Source organism: Tenrec ecaudatus, chromosome X (assembly GCF_050624435.1).
Source record: "Tenrec ecaudatus isolate mTenEca1 chromosome X, mTenEca1.hap1, whole genome shotgun sequence".
Taxonomy (NCBI): domain Eukaryota; kingdom Metazoa; phylum Chordata; class Mammalia; order Afrosoricida; family Tenrecidae; genus Tenrec; species Tenrec ecaudatus.
Window position 1 is genome coordinate 110,305,054 of NC_134548.1, and position 20,370 is coordinate 110,325,423.

Below are 20,370 nucleotides of genomic sequence, written 5' to 3' on the forward strand. Positions count from 1 at the left end.
TGAAAGAGAAAGACTTTTGCTTCTGTCAAGATTTACCGCCTTGGAAACCAACAGGGGCAGCTCTACTCTGCCCACGGGGTTGCTCTGAGTCAGAATTGACCTGAGGCCTTGATATTAAAGAGCCCGGGTGGTGTAGTGGGTTGTGCCTTGTGCTGCTAACCGCAAGGTCAGTAGCTCAAAACCACCAGCCACTTCTTGGGACAATGGTGAGGCTTTCTGCTTCCATAAAGATTTACACTCTCAGAAACCGTTATGGGGCCTTTCTACCCTGTCCTAAAGGGTGACAATGAATTGGGATCAACTCAGTGGCAATAAGCTGGTCCCGTGATTACAAGCATGGCAACTGAAGACAACATAGTTAGAAGCCTGTAGAGCAGTGGTGGGGAAACCTTGCTTCTGCCAAGGGCCATTTACAACATCTTCCTCAGCCATACAAAATTGTCCATTTGAATGTTAACCTGGTGTCACTGGTCAAACATTTGATTGACTTACCGCTAATAAGATGGGTGGAACGCTTCTCTTTGGTGAGACGTGTGATGTTAGCTGGTGTTGATGAGTTCACAGGCCTTATACGCCCGTGGCCTGTCTGTTCCCCACCCCTCCAGTCTAGAATCCTGTTGTGGTAGTGCTGTACCCTTGAGTTCATGTCAACTCATAGTGACCCTATTTATATAGGCATTGTACATCTGCCCCACAGGCTTTCCTAGGCTGTAATCTTTACAAGAGCATATTGCCAGGTTACCAGCTATTTTCTCCTTGGGGGACTTGAACCACTGCCCTTTCAGTCATCAGCCAAATGCTTATCCATTGCACCACCAGAGCACCTTTCTACCATTGTAGGGTTTCTCATGTCGAAGGCGGGATTGCTACTCTCTACAAGGAGGAGTCCTGGTAGCACAGAACTCCTGGCACAATGCTATCTGGCCCATTGGGTTTTAGCCCCGTCCTGCCTCCTCTGCCATACAGCAGAGATGACTGTGTTCGAATCGAAATGGCAAAACTCTCAGAATTGGGGTGAAATAGACGCACACGTGTTTAGATATTAGATGAGGTAACTGTCCAGTGTTGTTGGATGAGTTATCGCAGGGGTTTGCAGAAGTTCCTCACACCATTTCTTTTTATCCCAACTAGTTTCCTGTTTGGGGTGTTTTGCCTTTTAGGTTGTAAAAGAAGGCCCATCACTTTCCCTGAAATAGTACTTATTGATTATAGGGGCATGTGCAAGCACAGGCAAAATAATATAAAGAAATGAAAGCCCCCAAACAACATGGAAACCATATTTACACCACCCAATGGGTGTGTGCAGATAGAGGAGGAGTAGTTAGTGGTATTTCCTCCTCTGTATGTGTTAGTAATTCCACATGATCCCAATGAGCACGGCTGACTCTTACTATACAGTAGTGAGCCTAACTCATAAAGAGCACAGGAGTGGGAGAAGTGGGAGAAGGAACAGCTCTTTGAATGCTAGCCTGGGGTGAGTTAAGAAACAGCTCCCTGGGCCCCAGCTTCCCCATTTAAGGCGCACAGCACTTAATCTCTATCCCATAAGGTTCTGGGAGATGTGTTCTGATCGCAAATGTCTGAGTTGTTGCGTTAATTGTTCCCTTCAAGCTTCTATGGAGCATCAGAGTGGTATCCAGTGCTTAGGTCTGCTGCTGCGCTGTACACTGTGATTCTTTTTTCCTTGACCCCAGACTACTTAACCCCAGCAGCCATCTCAGACCAGTGCGATTCTGTAGTTACCCCGCAAACCAAAAGTATTTGTTTAAAAGTTCCCCACTGATATACAATTATAATAGTCTGATTAGTTAAAGCAGTGTTCTCAAAATGGGATCTCCAGACCAGCATCATCATCTGTGAACTTGTCAGAAAGTCAAATATCGGTCTACATAACCAGAAATTCTAGTTGGTGGGACCCAACATCCTGTTAGTCGTCTTCCCAGTTAACTCCAAAGGAATGTCGGCTGAAATTTGGACGCCATACTCCACAAAACCTAAATATTATGCAGTGAATGAGAAGTTTCTATTGATAAAGAAGTAATCAAGCCTGTATTTCATATACCGTTTCACATCCTTTTGGAATACATTCATGATTTTCATCAGAAAATGGATTTTGAGTTGGTGATTGTTGCCATCTGCTGACCAGATCCAGAATTGCAGCTAGGGCATCACCTTAGCATCACTGCCATAATCAATCCCACTCACAGTGACCCTAAAAGACAGAGTTGAACAGCCCGTTTGGGTTTCCCTATGGAGCAGAAAACCTCATTTTTCTTCCGCGGATCTGGTGGGTTTCAACTCTAGAGCTTTCAGCTAGCAGCCCAAGGTTTCATCTACTGTGCCCCTACTCCCTACACCCCCCCCCCCGCCCCCGGATCCCGACTGGTAAGAAAGACTAGGAAGGGGGAGGAAAAAAAGCAGGATGGACTTCAACTGAAATCCCCCCTCCCCCCCCGAAGACATTTCCTGAAGGGTTATATGGCAAAGGAAGTATAAAGTGCTGGCGCAGGCCAATTCCATGGACATTAACGCGCCTCGTGGGAAGTTTCCTTTGGTCCCTCTTTCAAATTAAACCAAGCTCTGTGTAGGAGTGTGGTTGAGGTGGTGGTTGAAGCAAGATGGTTAACACTAAATTTTGTTATGCTGACACATAGATGAATTGTATAGTTGTTCTACAACTGGGTTTAAGCTCCTCTTGATTTTACAATACGATTAACATCTTTGAAGCCCTGTACATGTACATGGAAAAACGTACTGTTACAAAATTATAGAAAGTCCTATACAACAAAAGTGCAAAACATGAAACTCTTATTCACAACATATCCTCCAACTAGGTCTATAACACTGCATCCGAGAAGGTGGTGTTTCCATTGATCTAACCCTTCCCCAAAGACTCCTGTGCTCTTTGATTTGCAGCTTAACAAAGTGACACCAATGACATAGGATGAGCTCAAATCTCGTCCCTTCCAATGTGTTTTGAGTTTGGGGAAGAAAAAAATAAAAGGCTGGAGGGGCAGTGTCACGGTGGGAGGCTGGGTGGGGTAAGGTTTCTCAGTAAAATTCTCATAGGAGAGCCCTTGTTACCCTTGAAGAAGAATCCGGAGCATTGCATGATGGAAAACAATTGCTGGGTGCACCGATTCTGGAGTTTTCTAAACATCACAGGCTTCCACTTTCTTAACACTTTGAGAAAATCTATCGAGATCATGCCTTTGGAGTCTGCCTCCTCCACACACACACACCCCCCCACACAAGCACCATAACCTTCTGGGTTGACCTATCTGCCTTGAATTTAACTGGACCAGCAAATCCTCCCTTGATTGGACCTTTCTTTGGAAGGTTCCCTAATGCATGCAAGACAATTGCATTGCCTGAGAGGACTTGTCGACAGCGATTCACCGATCACACGCAGAGACGTGTTCACACACGATTTGTTAGCAATAAACTCTTGCATGTATAAGCTGGACCCCTAGTAACTATATATTTTTAATTACTCTGGTATAACTCGTCTGCCACTTGTCTGTCAGTTGTCACACTGTGGTGGCTTGCGCATTACTGTCGTGCTGGAAGCTATGTCATTAGTGTTTTAAATGTCAGCAAGGTCATCCAATGAGAAGTGACCTCAGCTGAGTTTCCAAACAAGAAACAGACTATGAAGATACAATATGTTGTCCAATTCTGAGGACATCGCCCCAAAGCAGACTTCAAAATGTACCTCGAAGTAAAATGCTGTTTCTGAGATCACCTATTGGTCTGGTAGTGCAGTGGATTGTGCATTGTGCTGCAAACCACAAGATGCCAATTTGAACCCATTGGCAACTTCAAGGCAGGGGTATGAAGCTTTCTACTTGCACACCGTTTTACAGTCTCAGAGGAAGTTATACACTATCTAGTGGGTTACTATGAATGAGAATGGCGAAGCGGCAGTGAGTTTGGTATTTTAACAAGGAAATTCAGTAAATACAACTATTACGCAAATTTACTAACTAACCACTAATGCTAGTGAAGAAGAAACGGAAGAATTCTACCAATGTCTTCAGTTTGAAATTGATTAAATATACCATAAAGATGCATTGATAAACATTGCCTATTGGAATGTGAAAGTTGGAAACAAAGAAGAAGGGACAGAGATGTGACCTTGGTGATAAAAGTGCAGTGAGGGATGACATGGGAGCATTTTTTTAAGACCCACACCTTCTTCATTGCAAATACCCGTTTCAACGACATAAATGGTGGCTCTCCACATGGACCTTTCTAGATGGAATACACAGGAATCGACTACATCTGTAGAACAAGATAATAGAGAAGTTCAGATGAAGATGTAGGGGTAGAGCCTTCAGTAGGGATTACGACTCATCGTACAGAAAACCCAAATCCTCATAACTGGAGTAATAGGTAACATTATGATAAACAGAGGATATGTTGACGTTGCGAGGGATTTCAGTTTGCTTAAATTCAGTCAATGCTCAAGCACTCAAGACATCAAACGATGCATTGCATTGGGAAAATCTGTTGCATAAAACTATTTAAAGTGTTGAAGAGCAAGGATGTCACGGTGAAGACCAAGCCATGGTATTTCCAACCACCTCATATACTTGTCAAAGTGGAAAAACAAATAAGGAAGACTTGAGAGAAATTGATGCACTGAAATGATGGTGTTGTAGGACAATATTGAAAGTACCATGGACTGCCAGAAAAAACAAATCTGTCTTGGGAGAAGTACAGTCAGAACGCTCCGTAGAGGCAAACATGGTGAGTCTCACATACTTTAGCCATGTTATCAGGAGAGACCATTCTCTGGAAAGGACATCTTGCTTGGTAAAGTAGAAGGGCAGCAAAGAAGACGAAGAAGGTCAAGGAGAAGGAATGGCGCAGTGGCTGCAACAATGGGATAAAAAATAACCATTGTGAGGATGGTGCAGGACTGGGCAGTGCTTCCTTCAACAGCACGTTATGACACCAACAACAGTATTATTCACATTATAAAGCAGCTACAGTATTTAAATTCACCACGTCTCTGTCAGTTGCTGTTGAAGATCAAGAATTGCAGCCCTCACAAACCCCCACAACTGGATACAGAAATAACATCATGATAATGGGAGACAAGGTTGAAGTTGTCAAGGATTTCATCTTAGAATCACATTCATAATCAATGCTCGTGGAAGCTGCAGTTAAGAGGTTAAAAGACACATTGTACTAGGTAAATCTGCTGCATAAGACCTCTGTAGAGTATTGAAAAGCAAGGATGTTACTGTGGGGAGGAAGGTGTGTCTGACTTAAGCCACAGTCTTTTCAATTGCCTCATATGCATGTGAAAGTTGGACACTAAATAAGGTAGACTACAGAAAAAAATTGATGCATTTGAATTGTGGTGTTGGAGCATAACATTTAAAGTCCCATGGACTGCCTAACGCACAAACCAAGCTTTCTTTTTTTCATTGCCCTCATCATTTTATTTTTTTTTCTTTTTTTACATTTTATTAGGGACTCATACAACTCTCAAACCAAGCTTTCTAGTAAGACATAAAATACTCCCTAAAGGCAAGGATGACTAAATTTCTTCTTCTAGACTTTGGACTTGTCAGGAGGGACCGGTCCCTGGAGAAAGGCATCAGCCATGGCAAAGTAGAGGGGCAGTAAAAAAGAAGCAGGCCCTGAAGGAGATGGCCTGACACTGAGGTTGCAACATCGCTAGAAAAGAGAACCACAGGAACAATTGTGAGGGTGTTGCAAGACTGGACAGTGTTCTGTTCTGTTGTGCATAGGGTTGCTAAGGAGCTGAACCAGTTCGGTGATACCTAACAGCAACAATAACATTTTAAATGACTGTAACTACTCAGAAAGAGATGATGGACATAATTGCAGGAGGCGTCTAATGTGCACAGATGTATTGCCCCATTGGTAATGGCCCGAATCTCAAAAGTAAACATTTGGTGCTAGTATACAAAGACACCTTTGCCCGGAGAAGAAAAGGAACCATTCACAACTCTGCAGTGATATGTGCAGGATGGAGCCCAGACCACACCTTCCCATGAGATCTTCTAGACAGCGTGTGTCCACATTAAGACACTAGAAGAAGTATTCTGTCCTGAGAACAGCCCATGTGCAGCATTATTTACAGACACAACTAGTATGCTTGGAATATAGGGAATCTGGCTATCTAGAAAAGCCATGTCTGTGTTTACAAATAGTTTATTCAAAGAAAAAGGAAGCACATGTAAAATTGCTCAACTGCATCAAAACATAAGGGAATGCAATCTTGTGTGCACACGCACACACACACGTACCTGATACAGAACATAATGATCTTAATTTTGAGAATACCTATTTCCTTATTTGTAGGTGCCCTCGAGTTGATTGCCACTCATAGCGACCCTGTGTACAATAGAATGAAATGCCCTTCCTGCATCATCTTTGCACTTGTTGCTACCTTTGAGCCCATTGTTGCAGCCATTGTGTCAATCCATCTTGTGGCAGGTCTTTTTTTTTTATTGTCCCTCTACTAAGGATGACATAATTTTTTCTTAAAGAACATAAAATAAATACCTACCTAAATATTTTCTTTTTCATTTCTTTTTCAATCATTTTATTGGGGGCTCTTACTACTCTTACCAAAATCCATCCATCCATTCATTGTGTCTAGTACTTTTGTACATATGTTGCCATCATCATTTTCAAAATATTTTCATTCTACTTGAATCCTTCATATCAGCTTATTATGTCCCTCTTTCATGAACCCTTGGTAAATTATAAACTCTTATTATTTTCATATTTTACAGCATCCTCTGTCTCCCATCTCTCACTATTCTGTTTTTTGTCTCCCCATGTGTGTGTGTGGGGGGGAGGTTATGTGTCTATCATTGTGATTGATTCCCTCTTTCTCACCCCATCTTCCCCCTACCCTCCTGGTATCACTACTTTCATTATTAGTACTTGGGGGGTAGGATGGTTATCTGTCCTGAATTCCCTGTGTTGTGAGCTCTTATCTGTACCAGTGTACACGCTCTGGTCTAGTCAGATGAGTAAGGTAGAATTGGGGTCATGATAGTCGGCAGGGGGTGGTGCCGGGGGAGGTAGCACTGAAAAACTAGAGGAAAGTTGTATGGTATGTTTCCTCAGTGCTGTACTGCACCCTGGCTGGCATGGCCCATCCTTGTGACCCCTCCGCAAGGGGATGTCCAATTGTCTACAGATGGGCTTTGGGTTTGTCCTCTGCCCTCCCCTTAATTCACATAGGCCATCCTGAGGCAGGTGTGGAGAGTGGAAGACTGGGAAAAAGGCAGGTGTGGAGACAGAAGGCAGTGCCCCCCTCCCAGCACCATGTGGAGTCATCCTGCATGGAACTTCAGAAGAGCCCTGGGTAGTCGGACTAGGACTGATTCCTCAGAAAGGGGACCACCTAAGGCAGGCACCGTTGTACAGGGACCACCAGAGGAGGCAGGGGTCATGCTCTCAAGGAAGGCCACCATGTCTCCATCCCCTGCTCTGCAGAGACCTGAGCCTTTCCTCCTGGGGAAGGTCTGCTGACCCATGGCTGATCTGCTTCCCACGCCCAGCTCAGAGGGGGACACACTGGGAACCAAGTACTGGCTTTCTATTCCAGGGGCAGACGAAAGACAGACACAGTGGCAGCAAAGGGGATCATTTCCCTTTCCTCTCTTCTTTGTCCCCAATGCCCACTCCTCACAGCTACCTTCGCCCCACTTGTCTTTCTTTAACTAGTTCTTCGTCTCCAATGACCTATGTCTCCACTTCTCACCTCACCATTCATTCAGTGGCTTTCTGTCCCGATTCTCTCCCTGCCTCCTTATGCTGCCATGCTTATCAGTCTGACAAGCAATCTGGGGCCACGGGATGTCCCGGTCTTGTCCAGAGTCAGACCTGGCAGATCATTGGACATCTGGTGAAGTAGAATGACCCTGGACCTTCTCTCATGCCCTCATTCTTCGCAGACTTCTTTGAGAACTTGCAGGGTATGAGGTAGGGAGGAATGCCTGCATCCTAGCCTGCCATGAGGCTTCTGTGTCACTGGAGAAGAGGCCAGGACTGTCCCCACGGGAGCAGTCCAGGAGGAAGGAGAGGAAGAGAGTGTCATGGAGGTGGCATCCCTGAAGTGGCATCCCCCAGTTCTCTGTCTGAGTGAGTCCGTGGGGGAGTTTACAGGGTCCCCAAGGGGTGGAGACATTGAAAAGTAGGTGGGACACACCCATCTGTGATGCTGTGCAGGTGTGCTTGTTTTAACCAAGCAGGCAAGCTCTGATTTTCGATTTTTCCTTGATATATAACCGTGACCTCCTGGACCTGTTTCCCAAGTTTTCAAGACAGGTGACTGTATTATTTCTTTTTCCAGGACTCCTCATCCTGCTACATAATGCCACCCAAAACCTGCCCTGAGTCCCTTAAATACTTCCCAGATTAGATGTTTGGATCTGACCCCTAATCTCTCTGGGAAGGAAGCCCCAGGGGGAAGCTGATAAAGCACAAGGACTTTCTCTGCCCTTTTTCACGAGCACGTGGTCCCTCCGGTGAATACCCTGCCATAATCATATCCATGGAATCTGTAGGACCCTTTATAATTTGGTCTCTGCCCTGACTTGACAACTCCCCCGTCCCCTCTTTCCTATGGCCAACCTTCTCCCAGAACAACATGTGCCCCCACTGCAGTGAGCACTGCTGACCCCTTCTTTCTGTCCCCAGAATGCGAAGAAATTGCCCTCACCTGTTTGTTCTCACACTGGAGATGACAAGAAGTTACCAGTCTGCGAGGTGAGCAGGCAGGCACAATCAGGGCTTGGAGTGGAGGGTGAGGAGGGGATGGCTGCTAAGGCACTGAAGTCCATGTTCATCCCAGGGGCGTGTCTTTGAATCAGAGGTCCTGAAGGATCTAGTCTGGAAGTTCCTGAAGCAGTAAGAACCCCATTGTGCCTTGAGTAGGCACACACATTGAGATGGGCCCATCTGCCCATGCACAGGCCTGCTTATGGCGGGGGCCGTGGGGTGTGCTATGTCTCTAAGGAGCCTTGCTTCCCCTTAGGTATTACAGCATCCATGATGATGGGGACCGACAGACTGTCCTGAGTGCTTACCATGACAATGCCTGCTTCTCACTGACTGCTCTCTTCAACCCTAAGGATCTGCCCCTGTGATTATCTCAGAGCAGACAACAGCCCTGGACCTGTGACTCACAGCAGACTGACCAGTCCTCCTCCTCCTGTTCCTGCTTTCTTCCTAGAGTCAGCTGGGGCAAGTTCTCTGAGGACAGCAGAGTGATGTAGCAGCTCAAGGGCATCGGTATGCGTGTGTAAGACTGAAGATTGGATGGGGTGGGAGGTGTGAAGGTCAATCATAGGGACCCAGTGAGTGAGGCAGCCCTTGACCGTCTCTTGTCTTTGCCCACAGGATTGTGTGTCCAGGTGCTGAACCATACAAAAAGGGAGGTTGTTGACTTCCTCCGTGTGTTTCCCAAGACCCAGCATGACTTCAGCTCCTGTGTGGTGGACACGTGTGTCCCGAGGGTGAGCACCTGCCTCTTGGAGGCCCAGGGAGGAGAGGTGGGTCAGAGATGTACCAGCATCCTGGGAGCTGAGCTCCTTTTCTCTTTCAGAAAAAGCTGCTCTGCTTTTCTGTCAGTGGGAAATCCAAGGAGGGTGAGTGTCTGCAGAGTCTCATGCCTCCCCTCCCGCCCTCACTGCTCCCTCTCAGAGCTTTCCAGGCTTCCTCCATCCCTTCCTTTCCCATTTCCTCTTCTGCTTCCAGCCTGTTCTCAAGCCCCCTTGCCTGACCTATTTCCATTCCTGCCTATCCCACCACAGACCAGGTTTTAGAGACACAGCCTGTGGACTTTGGTGGTCATGTCTCCATCCCCCTCTCTAGCACCTTGAGACATCTCTCAGGTGCCTCATTTCTAAAAAGGGACTAGCAGAGGGCATCTCTCACTGCTCTCAAAATTGAGACAAATGTACTTGTGATGAGATTGTCACAGGTCCTGACAAAAACATAACATCCCTATCATTGGGAAGAGATTTTACTGCTTGTTGCCCTCCCAAACACTGATACCAACATCACTACCACCCCCAAATCCCAGTGGACAGCGCTCCCTTCAAGGCCCCATAAGTGTGCCATGAGAAAACAAGACCCCTGATGAGTGTGTAAAGCACGGGGACTCTGACAGACTTTGTTGCTTGTTGTCCTTGAAGTGGAAGGAATGTGTGAGGCTCCTGTCTGTACCTTCACTCGGACCTTCATTTTGAGGATGGACAGCGATTCCAGGTTAGTGCTGTGCTGTGGGTCCCAGAGGGATCACCCATCTCAGGCTGTGACCAATGGTGCAGAAGTAACACTGCATCCCTTAGGATTTCCCCACCATTGCAGAATTCTGAAAGGTAGATTCCAGGAGCAGGCCGTCCTACTGGTTAAGAGTATAGGCTGTGGCCTAGTGACTTCTCCCCCTGACTAGCTGTGTGACCTTGGTCTAGTTCAATGGTTCTCAACCTTCCTAATGCTGCAGCCCTTCATTTCGGTTCCTCATGTTGTGGTCACACGCAAGCATAAAATTATTTTCATTGCTACTTTGTAACTGTAATTTTGTTACTGTTATGAATCATAATATAAATATCTTATATGCAAGACATATTTTCATTGTTACAAATTGAACATAATTGAAGCAGAGTGGTTAATCACAAAAGCAATATGTAATTATATATTGTGAATATTTATTTCTAATTACAAATAAATGGTGTTTTGTCTTGGAGCATGGTGTAGGATGGGTAACAGACTTAAATATAACAACAATAAACTAATATGTGTTTTTTTGATGTTCTTAGGCGACCCCCAAGGGAATTTGCAACTCACAGGTTGAGAACCACTGGCCTAGTTACATGACTTCTCTGTGACTCTCGGTCCATCTTTGGATATTATGATTAAAGGAAGCACCTCCTTGGGCTGTTGTAAAGGCAAAGGCAGGTATGAAATGCTCCCTGGGTGGGGGAAACCTAGAAACCTAGTGCAGGTGGCAGACAGCTCTCCAAAGGCAGGTTCTGTGTGAGAGAAAAGAGTACCAGTGAAAGGAGTCTGGGAGGCAGGCAGAGTCGTGGATGGCAGGAGAGTGGTTGTTGAGTGTGGGCAGCATCGGTTTTGGCGGTGTGAGTTAGTCTGTGTGTCCAGCTCTCTGAGCCCCATTCTTTCTCCAGCATACGCATCGTTAAGGACCAACTGACTGTGACTGACGTGAGCCCCAAAGAAAGCCAGAGTGCCTTCTTCACCCCAGGGCCCAGTTTTGGGCCCGCCCCTTCCCAGGAGCAGCAGTAAATCCTGCAGGCACTGTTCACGTGGTCTGGTAGGAGTTTCCAGTGGCCTCAGTAGGGTTTGTGGGAGTGGGAGGGGATGGCAGGGGCTAGAGAGTGAATGATGGAAATTCAAAGGTCGTGTGTTCAGCTTCTTTTTTTTTCACTGAATGCTTTTTATTTTATATATATTTAAAATCTTGTTTTAAATGAAATAATTTTATTGGTGCCTCTTACATCTCATACCATAATCCATAATTCATCCAGTGTGTCAAGCACATTTGCATATATGCTACCTTCATCATTTTCAAAGCATTTGCTTTCCACTTGAGCCCCTGATGGCAGCTCCCCATTTCTTCCACCTCCCTCCCCCTTCTGTCCTCCCTCACGAACCCTTGATAAGTTATAGATTATCATTTTCTTATCTTACATTTTCCTCTGTTGCCCCTCACCCACTTTTCTATTGTTCATCCCCCTGAGAGGGGGTTATAGGTTGAACCTTGTGATCGATTCCCTCTTTCTCTCCCCACCCTCTCCTAATCCTTCTAATATCTTTATTCTCATTGTTGGCCATGGAGGGTTTGTCTATCCTGGATTCCCTGTGTTTGGGGCTCATGTCTGTAGCTGTGTGCATACTCTGGTCTAATCTGATGTATAAGGTAGAACTGAGGTCATGATAGTGGGGGAAAGGAAGCAACAAAGAACTAGAGGAAACTTGCGTGTTTCATCGGTGGTATACTGCACCCTGACTGGCTCATTTCCTCCCTGTGTCCCTTCTGTGAGGAGATGTCCAATTTTCTACAGATAGGCTTTGGGTCTCCACTCCGCGCTCCTCCTCATTCACAACAATACGATTTTTTGTTCTGGGTCTTTGATGCCTGATATATGATCCCATTGACACCTCATGATCACACAGGCTGGTGTGCTGCATCCATGTGGGTTTCATTGCTTCTCAGCTAGAGGGCCACTTGTTTATCTTCCAGCCGTTGGGACCCCAGACGCTATATCTTTTGATAGCCAGGCACCATCAGCTTCCTTCAACACATTTGCTGATGCACCCATTGTGTCTTCAGCAATCATGTTGAAAAGGTGAGTATCACATAATCCTGGGTTACTAGAACAAAGTGATCTTGCATTGAGGGAGTATTTGACTCAAGGCCCAATATCTGTCCATTGCCTTAACACTTAACAAATAAATATATGTATATAGATCTATCTCCCTATTATTATATATACATATATTTACATATGTATCTGCTTGTATTTAAACCTGTATTAATGTCTTCAGCCTCTAAGTACTTTCCTCTATTTCCTTGAACTTTCCTCTTGTCACACTATCATGTTTGGCCATCATTCGGGTTTTGGTAATTCCTCTTGGATATATTGCCCTTGATCAAGTCCAACCAGACATCCATCACCCTCCTTGCTATAGCTTTTAGATCACTTGTTCCCTTGCCCCTGGGTGTGTTGGCACCCCCTTTCAATTTCCCTACCTCCCCTTCCCCTGTGCCCCCCCAGAACCGTTGGTCCTGCTGTTTTTCCCTCCAAATTGTTTGTCCCACCTCTCCTATCTAGATAGATATGCAGAGACAATAATGAGTGCATACACACACACACACACACACACACACACACAACAAAAAACATCAACAAAAAAGAAAAGCCCATAAATGGGTCCAGGTCTGTTTGTTGACCTTTATGAGTGCTTTCTTTTATTTTTTAAGATTCATTTTATTGGGGACTCATTCAACTCTTATCACAATTCTTACATACATCAATTGTGTAAAGCACATTTGTGCATTCGTTGCCCTCAGCATTCTCAAAACATTTGTCTCCACTTAAGCCCTTGGCATCAGCTCCTTATTTCCCCCCTCCATCCCTGCTCACCCCACCACCACGAACCCTTGATAATTTCTAAATTTTTATTTTGCCATGTCTTACACTGTCAGACTTCTCCCTTCACCTGCTTTTCTGTTGTCCTGTCCCAGGGAAGAGGTTATATGTGGATCTTTGTAATCAGTTCCCCCTTTCCACACCCTCTCCTTCCACCCTCCCAGTATCGCCACTCTCAGCACTGGTCCTGGAGGGATCATCTGACCTGGATTCCCTGTGCTTCCAGTTCCTATCTGTACCAGTGTACATCCTCTGGTCTAGCCGGATTTGGAAGGTAGAATTGGGATAATGATAGTAGGGAGTGGGGGCGAAGAGAAGCATTTAGGAACTAGAGGAAAGCTGTATGTTTCATCGTTGCTACACTGCACCCTAATTGGCTCGTCTCCTCCCTGCGACACTTCTGTTAGTGGAAGTCCAGTTGCCTATAGATGGGCTTTGGGTCTCCATTCCACACTCCCCCTCATTCACAATGATATGATTTTTTTTGTTCTTTGATGCCTGATAGCATGATCTCTTAAGCACCTCGTGATCACACAGGCTGGTATGCTTCTTCCATGCGGGCTTTGTTGCTTCTGAGCTAGATGGCCGATTGTTTACCTTCAAGCCTTTAATACCCCAGATGCAATATCTTTTGATAGCTGGGTTCCATCAGCTTTATTCACAACCTTTACTTATGCACTCGCTTTGTCTTCAGCAATCGTGTTGGAAGGTGAGCACCATGGAATGCCAGTTTAATAGAAAAAAGTATTCTTGGATTGAGGGAGTACTTGAGTGGAGGCCCAGTGTCCATCTGCTACCTTAATACTAAACCTATAAATATATACACATAGATCTATTTTCCCATCCTCATATATAAATATATTTACATATGGCCATGTCTTTATTTAGACCTCTATAAATTCCATTTGCCTCCTAGATCTTTCCTCTATTTCCTTTTACTCTTCCCTTTATGAGTATTTTCTCTTTTGCTTGTTTATTTCACTCATTGTCACTCTGGACATCTCTCTCTCTTTCAGTATATATTGCACGCTTCGGTGTTTTCAACAGTTTCCCAGGACTTTATGAATTGCATGAACTCTTTACCTTTATGGGCATATTCAGGGCGTCTAGGAATTTCCTTCCTCACACTCGAGGCGCTATGCTCATTCGGCTGCTTTTGTCACAGCAACGTTACTCGGAGGCATGTTTCTGATACATAGATTAGTAATTCACCGTGGGTGGTCATTGTGTCCACTTTGGTCCTGGTGGATGCAATTGTCCTTCCTCTATTCTAGGTACCTTCATGACAGCAACTCAGATGACACCAAACCTCACATTTGTTTGCTGTGTCCACGTGAGCAGAGACCAGGTGGCTTGGGAATGACACTACGGTGTCTGGTTCTGATGATGCCCCGCCTTCTCCCTATTCTTTCCCCAGCCTGTGACTGAGGCCTAGAAGAGGCATTCGTGAAGGCATGCACAGCTTTTAAAAGGAAAACTCCAAAGAAGCCCAGGTTTTGGTCACGGTCATCATCCTTGTTATACTCTTGCTTATGTGTTATCAAATTTTTCTCTAGTTTTAAAAATCCAGACTGATAATCACCCTCTTTGGTGTCACCCAATTTCTGTAACTTTAAAAAATAAAGGTTGATATTGTACGTTATGTTAAATCCCTGCAGCGTCAATTTGTGACATGCATTATCAGCACTGCCCTGTAGCTTATGTTCTGCAGGGGATGATGCTAAACTTGAGCATTGAATTCTCTGAAGAACATAAAATGGGAAGCTATGATAGCAATTGAGTACAATGGGAAGGTCAGGGATGGCTTCTCCATGGGATTGAATTGGACCTTCTTCACAAAGAGCAAGAAAGAAGATATAGTTATCCTCGGTATATTCGGAATGGCAATAGTGAACTTTTATGGTGTTAGTGAACTAACAAAGGACTAGTATTCTCACCCATGGAAGATACTTTGGAAGTTTGCAGGGTCGCAGGGGATGCTTGTTATTTAATGGAAATCTGCAGGTAGAGTCTGGATTTATAATTTGTGTTGTGGTTTTTGTTATTGCCTAAAAGTCAGTTATGGCTCACAACAACCCCATCTCTACAAAACTAAATATGGCCCAATCCTGTGCCATCCTCAAAACTCCTCTTATGTTTGAGACCATTAGTGCAGCCACCATCTGATCCATTCTAGTTGAAGCGCTTCCATTTTTTTTACTGACTGGCTACTTTACCAAGCATGATGCCTTCTCCAGGGAGAGATCTCTCCTAAAAACAGGGTCAAAGTTCTGATACCATCGCTGAAGACAAATAGGTGCATAAGCAAATGTGGTGAATAAAGCTGATGGTGCCAGGCTATCAAAAGATCTAGCATCTGGGGTCTTAACGGCTTGAAGGGAAACAAGCGGCCATCTAGCTCACAAGAAACAAAGCCCACATGGAAGAAGCTCACCAGCCTGTATGATCACGAGGTGTCGAAGGGATCAGGTATCAGGCATCATCAGAACAAAAATATCATATCATTGTGAATAAGGTGAGGGGGTATGGAGTGGAGTCCCAAAGCCCATTTTTAGGCCACTTGGCATCCCCTTACAGAAGAGTCTCGGGGAGGAGACAAGCCAGTCAGGGTGTGATGAAGCAAAGATGAAACACACAACTTTCCTCTAGTTCCTAAATGCTTCCTTCTCCAACCCCACTATCATGATCCCAATTCTACCTTACAAATCCGCCTAGACCAGAGGATGTACACTGGTACAGATAGGAATGGAAAACACAGGGAATCCAGGTTGGATGATCCCTTCAGGAGCAGTGGTGCGAGTGGCGATACCAGGAGGGTAGAGGGAGGGTTGATTGGAAAGGGGGAACTGATTACAAGGATCTACATATAGCCTCCTCCCTGTGGGGACAGACAACAGAAAAGTGGGTGAAGGAAGACGTTGGACAGTGAAAGATATGAAAAAATAATTTATAAATTATCAAGAGTTCATGAGGGAGGGGCTAGCGAGGAGGGAAGGGAGAAAATGAGGAGCTGATGTCAGGGGCTTAAGTGGAGATCAAATGTTTTGAGAATGATGAAGGCAATGAATGTACAGATGTCCTTTACACAATTGATGTATGTATGGGTTGTGATAAGAGTTTTATGAACCCCTAATAAGATGATTTTAAAAAAACATGGTCAAAGTACTTCAAAGTCCCACCGACTTTCCCTCTAGGTAGCATTCTGGCGGTACTCCTTGCAAGTCATATTTTTGTTCTTTTTGCACATCTCTGTACTTTCAGTATTCTTGACCAACACCCTAATTCAAATGCATCAATTTGTCTTCTACCTTCTTTAATCCAGGTCCATATTTCACATGCATATGAGGCAATTGAAAATAACATGGATTTTGTTCATGGGCATCATAGTCCTCAAAGAATCAACGTTGCTTTTCAGCACTTTCAAGAGGCCTTTTGCAGCAGATATACCCAATGCAATGTATCATTTGATTTGCTGCTTCCATGAGCATTAATTAGGGTCCAAACAACAGGAAATCCCTGACAATTTTGATATTTTCTCCATTTATCATAGTGCTGCTACTGGTCCCGCTGTCAATATTTTGGTTTTCTTTATGTTGAATTGCAATCCATGCTGAATGTTTCCATTCTTGACCTGCATCAACAAGGGCTTCAAATCCTCCTCACTTTCAGCCTGCAAGGTTGAGTCATCTGCAAACTGCAGGATGTTAATTGACCTTCCTCGAGTCCTCTCCTTACATTTTTCTTCATATAACCTAGCTTCTTTGATTATTTGCTTACCATACAGTTTTGATGAGTATGGTGAGTGGGTACAATCCTGAACTATACCATTCCTGATTTTAAATTATGTAGTATTTGCTGTCCTGTCTGCACAACTTCCTCTGGATCCACTTACAAGGTCTGCATCAGCACAATGCAGTGTTCTGGCATTCCAACTCTTTTCAAGCTATTCATAATTTTTCATGGTCCACACAGTGGATTGCCTTAGCATAGGCAACAAAACACAAGTAAACATCTTTTTGATATTCACTGATTTCACCAAGATCCATTTGACATCACGAAAGATAGTCCTTGATCCACATTCTGTTCTGAACCAATCCAAACTTCTGGCAGCTCTCTGTCAACCTACCGCTGTAACCATTGTTGGATTATTTTCAGCAATATTTCACTTCCATGTTGAAATTCATTTGATTTTTCGGTATTTTGAGCATTCTGTTCAGTCACCTTTCTTGGAATAAGTACAAATGGTTCTCTTCCAGCCAGTTGGTCAAGTAGCTGTCATCCAAATCTCCTGTCATCGATGAGTAAGTGCTTCCACTGCCTCATGAGCTTGTTGAAACGTCAATCCCTGGAGCTTTGCTTTTGGCTAAAGCATGCAGTGAAGCTTTAACTTCTTCCTTCAGTACCACTGGTTATTGTTCATATGCAACCTCATGAACTGGTGCATTACCACCTAGCTCTTTTTGCAACAGCGACCCTGTGGTTTCTTTCTATCTTCACTTATTGCTTCCAGCATGATTCAGTATTTTTCCAATGAAACCGTTCAAGATTAAAAATCGTGGCTTAAATTTTTCTTCCGTTCTTTCCATTTAAAATATACTGAGAGTTTTCTTCCCTTTAGTTTTATAATCGTAGTCCAGTGGTTCTCAACCTTCCTAATGCTACTACCCTTTTATACAGTTCCTCATGTTGGAGTGACCCTCTAACTCATAAAATAATTTTTGTTGCTATTTCATAACTGTAATTTTGCTACTGTATGAAATAGGGCGACATCTGTGAAAGCATCCTCGACTGTCTAAAGGGGTCGCGACCCACAGGTTGAGAACTTCTACTCTAGACCTTTTTGCACATTTTATTACAATATTTGTCTTTGCTGCAGAAGACCTCTTTAGAGTATTGAAGCGGATGGGTGTGCTTTGAGATCCAAGATGACCCTGACCCAAGCCATGATGTTCTCCATTGACTCGTAAACATGTGAAAATTGGACGCTGAATAAGGAAGACAGATGAAGAATTGATGCATTTTAAATGTGGTGCTGGAGAATATTGAAATTACCATAGACTGCTAAAAGGACTAATCGGTCTGTGTTGGAAGAAATAAGGACAGAGTGCTGCTGGAAAAAAAATCTGGAACCATGAAGAAAACTCCTCTCTAGGACTGAACGTTAAAGAGAGTCCATGGGCAGGTTGAAATGCTAGGTGACCAACTGGATCCACTTGTAGAGTGGAAGTGGAGACATGCAGCAATAAAGAGATAGGTGGAATCTGGTCACTGACACTCATGGACCTGGTTTACAGGAAATAGAGGAGAAGATAAGAGCGGGTTGACTGGTGTGATGTTGATGATCTAACCCAAAGTGGCTTGAGTTGGTGAGAATTTGTGATTGGTCCACGGTCTAAAGGCAAGGCGACTGATGTGCACCCTGGTGAGGCTAAGTGAGGCAACCCCCTTTGAGTTGATCAGAACCCGAAGAGATGAAGAGAAGTTATTTGGGCCTGTGAACTGGTGCATATTGCTTCAGACTTAATGGATGGCCTGTCCTGATTTGACTTTGCTTGTGGATTCAGACTTCACAAGGTTCCAACTGGAATAAAGATTCTTCACATCAAAGAATTTGATTGTCTCGTCAGAGCACTAGGTTGATGTAAGTGGGCATATGGATATTGGATACCCAAAGTGGGGCAGAAAAAGGTATGAAGTGGTTGGCTTACAAACTTTCATAAGTGGGGTAATCTATTCGTAGGATTATAGGATTAAGGTGTAGATGTTACTTAATTACAACTGCTATGCATGGAATATTGTTGTTCACTAATAGAATATTATGTTTAAATGAGGGTGGCACATATTGAACTGTATGCATTTTAGTCTTATCCTGTTAGGCACAGATCTGGTTTTAATATTGTTGTTTTAAAATTATATATGACTACGGAGTATCAAACTGACAAAGGGTGCTCTGTGGTAGTTCAATAATCATTTGTCATTTGAGAGGATTATGAGTGAGTCTAGATTATCAATCAGGTGATAGTCAATGAGGCCTCTGTGTGGGCATGGCCTTCCTCTGAGGATTCTGGAATTGCTGGATTTCCTCTTTAGAGGTGGAAGACTCTCTCTCTGCTCACTCCATAAGAGATGCTCTACTGACAAGACACATGACACTCTACTGATAGATTCCGTGCCCTGGGAAATGGAGGAGCCACGTGGAGATTCCTGCCAATGCTGTGATGTTTATAATGCCACGAGATCCATACGACTTCCCACCCCCTGGCCTGTGATCTTCTTGCATTCGGTGTCATTGCATGTGTTTTGTGAATCTGAAGAGTAATTTATAGATTGCTACCAGACATTTTGGCTAGTATCGAACGTATGGATTTGATCTGGGTTGAGCTGGAATGTTTTCTCAATGTTCACTTGCTCTTGCAAATAAACCTCTTCCTTATACACATATGCGTGCTTATGAATTTGTATCTCAAGCCTACCCAGACTAACTTGATATTTTCAAGGACACTAATTAAAATCTCTTACTTGTCATAGCAGTGGGAATTGCACTTAACTTACTTATAACAAGCATCAAGATGGGAAAATGTACATTTCCCCTGGTAATAACTTGCATATCCTTGATTTAAAATTGTACATATTTTCCTGGTTTTCACATTAGTGGGAATTTTCCAACTTTACCAAAATCTTAGTTGCACAAAAGTCAAATTCATGAGAAACACCCTGTAGAATCCCTAGGATCTAGCTCCTCTCCATCCTTTGGCTGACAGAGGGTCTCTCTGTCAATGCGATTTGCTAATTGCATGCTGTGCAATTCCCAAAGAGCAAGAAGCCCATTGGAGATTATGCACATGATGAATGTTGACATCGAGCAACACCTGCAAATATCTCTCCTCTCAAAGTGTTACTGCAAACATCTACTAACTGGCTACCACCAAAGAGAAACCACTTATGTGTAATGAACTGCTATACTTATGGCCAGTCACCCAATGCTTAACCCTCTATCTTATCTAAATGCAGTGTTTAAAATGCTAGCATATATGGACTCCAGACATACAGACAATTACCCATAGCCTTAGGGCTACCACTAAATGTTTATACAGGGTGCTGACCAACCCTTACTGATGTACTTAAATATGTACTTTTAAATCCCAGGAAACTTATTAATCATAGTAATAATTATTAATTGCACCCATGTATCTCA